The 6,000-nt window shown below is 51.9% G+C and overlaps 1 protein-coding gene across 1 annotated transcript in view; it reads left to right on the plus strand.

Moving 5' to 3' along the window:
• Nucleotides 1-4,737, plus strand: part of RBPMS (RNA binding protein, mRNA processing factor) — a 186,735-nt gene extending 181,998 nt beyond the window's left edge. Inside the window, exon 9 of the transcript XR_011072125.1 lies at nucleotides 3,167-4,737. The gene's annotated coding sequence lies outside the window, so the exon portion shown is untranslated. The remainder of the gene's footprint in view (nucleotides 1-3,166) is intronic.
• The last annotated feature ends 1,263 nt before the right edge of the window (nucleotides 4,738-6,000 follow it).

The following is a 6,000-nucleotide window of genomic DNA, read 5'->3' on the forward strand; positions in this document are numbered from 1 at the left end:
TTGACCTTCTATTCAGTCTGGAACATCTATGGCAATGCGGACGCATTCTTTTCCCATGTGAGAATTGCATTTACCCAACACAGTTATGGAAAAGCGGAAAAGCTCGGGAAACTTATCGACTCTCACCCCTTTCTTTGTTTCTTCCCTCCCTGTTCTTTTTCACTTCAAAAGATCCGACTTTCTACGCAGCCTAGATTAACCGGCCCCGTCCATCTTTCTTACTGCTCAGGGGCCCAGGAAGGGGACAGAGTACCCTGAAGTCGGGTGTGTTGCTTATTGCCTCGGAAAGCTGGGGGCGCCTTCCCACTCCCCGCATCAGCTTTCTGTAGAGGCCCTGTCAGGGCCGGTGTGCAGAGCCCCACGTGGGCCCCAGGCACAGTCTCCTGGCTCTCAGCCTAGCCTGGGGGCCATGTCCCATTAATGGCCCATCGTTCCCGTTTCATTTGTCCTAGAGTCCAGGTGTCTGCATTTTTGCTACATGCAAGTGACTGTGTCTGGAGTAGAGGATGGTGGAGACGGTCTCAGGGAGGGAAGTAATCCTTGTGAAAGCCAAGTAAGTGGCCTGGACCGTGAGAGCTCTGGTCAGGAGCTGAGAAAGCCCTGCAGCCTGAAGGGGTCAGGAAAGGCTGGAGGAAGTGGGGCTTAAACTGAGTTTTGAAAGATAGTAGGGTTTGTATATGTGGAACATACACTAACAGAAGCGGGGGACGTAAGAATGACTGTGTGGTCTTGTGGAAAGTGGATTTTGATCAAGGTTTTGAGGGTCTTGGGGAGGCAGCGGAGGTCTGAGCGAGGTAGCGGGAGGTGCTTTAGGAATTGTCACCTTACTGCCCAAAGCAAAATGAATGAAGAGTCTAGTGGAAACACGTACCAGGAGAGGCGAACCAAGCCAGTGAGGGTTGTCAGAGTGACCTGAGAGTGCAGGGCGTGTCTGGGAACGCAGCCGTGTGAAGGCAAAGTGGTGAGTCCCGGTAGAGACGCGTTGCCTTTGAGGTCCTGGCAGAAGCGCCCAGGGCAGAGCTGATGGGAATGGGGAGAACCGCCCGGGAGCTGGTGGTGGAACCGAAAGAGGCCGGAGCTGGCAACGTGCACTTGCCCGAAGGTGGCCTTTGAGCACCCGAGAAGCAAGCAGACCTAGACCAGGCAGGCCCTGCCTCACCCAGCCAGGGGCTGGAAGAGACTGCAGCGGCTTCGTCCTTCCTAAACTAGTGGGCGCCCCCGGGGAAGGTTCCCCTGCTCGCACAGTCCCTGAAGGCCGTCGGCCGCTTTCAAGGGCGGCCCTCTCCAAGCCCGTGCTCTGCGAGAGGCCCCTCAGGTTCCCAGAGCCCACGGGCTGCCCGCTGCTGTCCCCTGTGAGTTGTTCCGAAGTGGGAACTGCTGTTAGGCACTGGTTTCCTGGAATCTACGACATCCGCGGCTTGGGTTGCTGGCATGGGGTCAAGTTTGGAATGACGGGTGACTTGTCATTTCAGGCCTGACAAGCCAAGACTGTGGAGGAAGGAAGCCGGCCTTGTCTCCGGGTCCCCAAAGCTGGTTTCCCTCCTCTGTGGACGGACAGAGACCAGCAGGTGGGGGAGGCCCCTTTGGCAGCCAGAGGGCCGCAGATCAGACGCTCGTGGGGACTGAGGCTCGTGAGTTCATTAGAGAACGTCAGCTGCTACAGCACCAGAGACCAGGCCTGGCCCTGTGACCCCCATAACGCTGGGCACATGCATTCCTGCCACCCACCCGGGCCTGCTTCAGGCCGTGCACACCTGGGCTGGATCGGGGGTCCTGGTGCCCCACCCCCTGCTGGGTAGAAATCAGGCGGGAGAAGAGATGTGGCTTTCACGAGGGGGGGGTCCTTCTGCTGGCCCTGCTGAGTGTCACAGTACGTGTGACCTGCACCAAAGATGGGGCGTGAAGGGTCCTGGCCCACTTCGATTCCTCCGGCATTGAGTGAGTCTGGGGGGCTGATCCCCACCACTATGCTGGGCACCAGGGGAAGCAAAGGAATTTTCCGAAAGGAGGTGACCTCCTCCTGCTGGACAAATCCTGTTCCAGAGAACTCAGAGAAACTGAAGGGAGGACGCGGGGACGGGGCCCCCAGAGCTCGAGTTGGGAGCACTTCTAAACCAAAGGGGACACTCGTTATCCTCTCTATAATCGTAACTAAATGATGGGCGAGGACTAATTTAATAGTTACAACAAGCTGAAGAGACAGGTAAGCGTTAACCTACCTTCAGAGAAGAGGTTCGGGTTGTCCAGATCCCTGCTCTCAAGAGCAGTGTCCTAGCTTCTCCCCATGGAGTTTTCCATGAGCCACAGGTCTGTGGTTATTATATTCGGTCTTCTGACTTGTGGCTCATTATTTTTACCCATTTGTACTGTCATCCAGAAACTGGGCTCTGACAAGATATATTGGGTCATAGTTTAGGTCCAGCTGGCACTGGACGGGTCTGGGTGGGAGAGGAGCGCTCAGTACGATCGTCCAGTGTGCTGTGTGTGAGAGTTTAACTCAGGGCAGTAGAGGGGTTGTTAACAGCAAGGACGGCCTCCTGCCACCTACAGAATTCTAGTAGTATATGTGCTGATTACTTCTACGTCCACCTTTCCTGCAGTCACAGATTTATGTGAGTCTGACCTGTTGGTAAGATGGGACTGGGGAGTTGGAGAGATGAAAGTAAAATGAGTGACAGAATAAGAGTAGGGCACCTACAATGCAGCCTTCACGTAAGTGAGTAGATGCAGACACAAAGGAGCTGAGAAGTGTTTAAGAAACGCCTGGGACCAGGGTCTGCCAGGGACAAGGTCTAGATGATCATCCGAAGGCCCTTTATTCTGCCACGAAGCAAAACAAATATGAGTGCTTCCTTGCAACTGCAGGGGAGGGAGGGCTTAAGATTATTCTAGTAAGAGAAAGATAAACAGAAATTAAATACCCACTCCCCATGTTTGTAAAGCGAGACCACTGAGCGTCTGGCTTGTGAGTGGTCTGCATCTGGAGGGTCAGTGAGGATAGTCCGTGTTTACAGAGAGGTGTACACATGCGCCGTCGTAGGGAATCACCAGGAGTCTCTGAGCCATGGCTTCTATCCACTCGTGTCCCCAAACAGCCGCGCAGCTCAGAGGAAGGACCGCGCGCTTGTGAGACCCGCTGCCCTTACACGCTTGCTTTCTGTTTCAGGCTGGAACCCGCCCAGTTTTGGTCCCTTCAAGACTCTGCCACAGCCTCTATCACACATCTGTTTTTCTCGAAGAAAAAAAATACAATAAAAATGTTTTACTCTTTTACACTGTATAATTGTAAGAAATAGTGTGTGTTATTTGTGAACGCATGGTCTGCCATTTCTGTACAGTTTGGAGATATTTTCGAATGAAACATAAAAGATGTCAACGATAAAATCAAGAGAGTGAGTATTTTTATACCAAACATTTTAAGTAGTGACAGGATGGATGATCTTACACTGGGTTGGATCACAGATTTTGTGCTTGACTTTTGAATGCTTGTAATTTAAAATATCTATTTTTTTCCTTTAAAAGAAGCTGCATGTTTAAGGCATGTTTTTAAATATTATCAAAATTTCCAGAATCATATGGTGAATGTATAGAAATCTGTTTACCTGGCCTGAGTCCAGGGTCCATGAGTAACGCAGCATTAGATGTTAGAACCACTAGTGCAGTGCTCGGGGTTTACTCCCAGGTCTAGTAGGACACCCTGCAAGACAATCAAAGCCTCCAGGAGCTTCTGTCTTAATGGCGGCAGGTTCCCAGCTGGGCAAAGCAGCCTTTCCTTGGTGCACATTCCTCACCAGAGTGCACCCTTAGAAAAGCCCGGCAGCTCCAGAGGTGACTATACATAAATTGTGGGCCAAGCATTGGGTTTTGCCGTTTTCTTATGTTTTTCTTCTGCCAGCACGCTCCTGTGTGTGCCCAGCTGACGCGCGACTCCCCCGGTGAACGTGCTGAGTCTAAGGGGAAGCCTTGGCCCGGGAGGCCAGCCCTGGCCCAGGAGGCAGCCGCCTTTGCCCGGCCCACCTGGCTGCAGCGGGCTGCTCCCATCTCCCAAGTGATTTTGCAAAACATGGGTAGAACTGAGCTGGTGTTCCTGAGCCTTGGCAGCAGCAGGCCAGACACACCACTTAAAACATGATCTTGAATCCCACGTGCTCACCGTGACACTACCTGCCCCATCGGCCCAGTGGCGTCTGGAATGCGTACTCGTCAGCTTGCTTCAAGACTCCGTCAAAGCCAGAGAGTCGGTCTTGCGTGGTAAGCTGACACTTCCAGGGTGTGTGACAGCTCACTCTCCCCCTTGTTGGAGAAGAGCCGGGTGTTAAGAATATACTGACCTAAGAATTTTTAACTGCTGATACAGCTACACATGACCACAAGCTTTCTTACCGATCTGCTCACGTTGTACTGAAGACTTCGATGTTTTAATGACTAATATACATGGTTGGTGTCAGATTTTCTAGTTTCATTATTTTCCATTAGAAGTAAAGAGATCAAGAAGCTTTTAAAGGTCATCACAAAAAAAGCAAAAGGAGCCAGGGGTGAGGGGCGCTCACCCTCCGATAAGTGACAGGAAGGAACGTCCCTGCCACACCCAAGCCCTGCTTAGGCCTTCAGCGCCGCCTGGTTCGTGGTGACAGTTCTGTACTCTTGTTTCTAAGGAAAACAGCAACTTCCACACAGTCTATTATGCTTTTATAAACTGTTTAAAGGTACTTTTCTATTGTCATTTTTAAGAATAAAGTGCTAATTCCGGCTGTCACACCACTGCTTGGCATATTCCTTTTTGTAAGACCAACCCAGTGCATCCACACTGCAGACCAGGGAGCGGCGTTTTTGCTCCCATTTTCAGGTCTGGACAGAGCTAAGCACTGGCCCTTGAGCCCAGGACAGAGGGGCTAAGGGAAGAAAGGGGCAGGGATGGGAGGGCCTGGAAAACCCATGCAAAGGCTCTACTGGGGGCGCCTGCTAACTGACGGACGCGGCGGCCTTGACCAGAGCCTCCCGACCCACAGGAGGGTCGCAGGGGAGATTCACACACCTTTCGTGATGCCTTTTACTGCACTCAGCAGACCCCACATCCTCCTCAGGCTACAAAGCTTTAGCTCAGGCCTATCTGAAATCTGTATTTGTGGTTTTCTACTACTGACTTAGAGTAAGAAATATTAAGTGAGAAGCCAGGCCTTGATAGCCAAGACCATAAAGTGCTTTATATAAATATATTCTCACCAACTCCTCTTCCCCCAAAAGGCGGAGGGGGCCATAGCACTCAATTCCAACTAATGGCAACCACCACAAGCAACTAACAGTCTCGCTGGGCACTGATGTTATTGGTTCTGTGGTTTGGATCTCACGTTCTTTTTACAGAGAAGACCAGCCACCAAAAGTGGGTCCCAGTCACAGCCTTCCAGTACCCTGGGGCCAGGGATGAAGGCAGAAAACGACCACACAGCTCTGCCGCCCAGCCCAGGCTCTGCAGGCCACATCTGACATGGCTCCGGGATCATGGCTCTGAGACAGGCTTAATGGTGTGCTTTGCCTTCGGCCCATCTGGGACCTTCCAACTCCAAGGCACCAGAGACAGGCCAGGCAGCCTAGGAATTGAGGGCGCCTCCCCCAGAAGGGCCGAACACAGTCACTGCCATAGGTTTTTGCACAAAGGGCCTTGGGATGGATGAGTGAGTGCCTGGGTCACCACCGCTGTGCAAGTGACAAGTCTGGACAGTACCTACCTGTCTAGCATGAGCTCCAGACACAACCCCACTTGAACACTTGAACACCAGCTTCATTTTGTGTCACTCCACTGAGCACAAAACACTGGAATTGGGAATTTGTGATAAGAAAAGGGCAGGTCTGTCTGCTTACTTCTGCGCATAATGTCCCAGTCTGTAGAATCCAGCAAGATAAACTAAGCCATCCGTTGTTACCAAGTAAACCCTCCATTGGGAGGGAAGATGTGCCGCTTAGAACACAGGACTCACGTCATAAAACTGGCATTAAGTACTG

This window comes from Eschrichtius robustus, chromosome 21 (assembly GCF_028021215.1).
Source record: "Eschrichtius robustus isolate mEscRob2 chromosome 21, mEscRob2.pri, whole genome shotgun sequence".
In the NCBI taxonomy this organism is placed as follows: Eukaryota; Metazoa; Chordata; class Mammalia; order Artiodactyla; family Eschrichtiidae; genus Eschrichtius; species Eschrichtius robustus.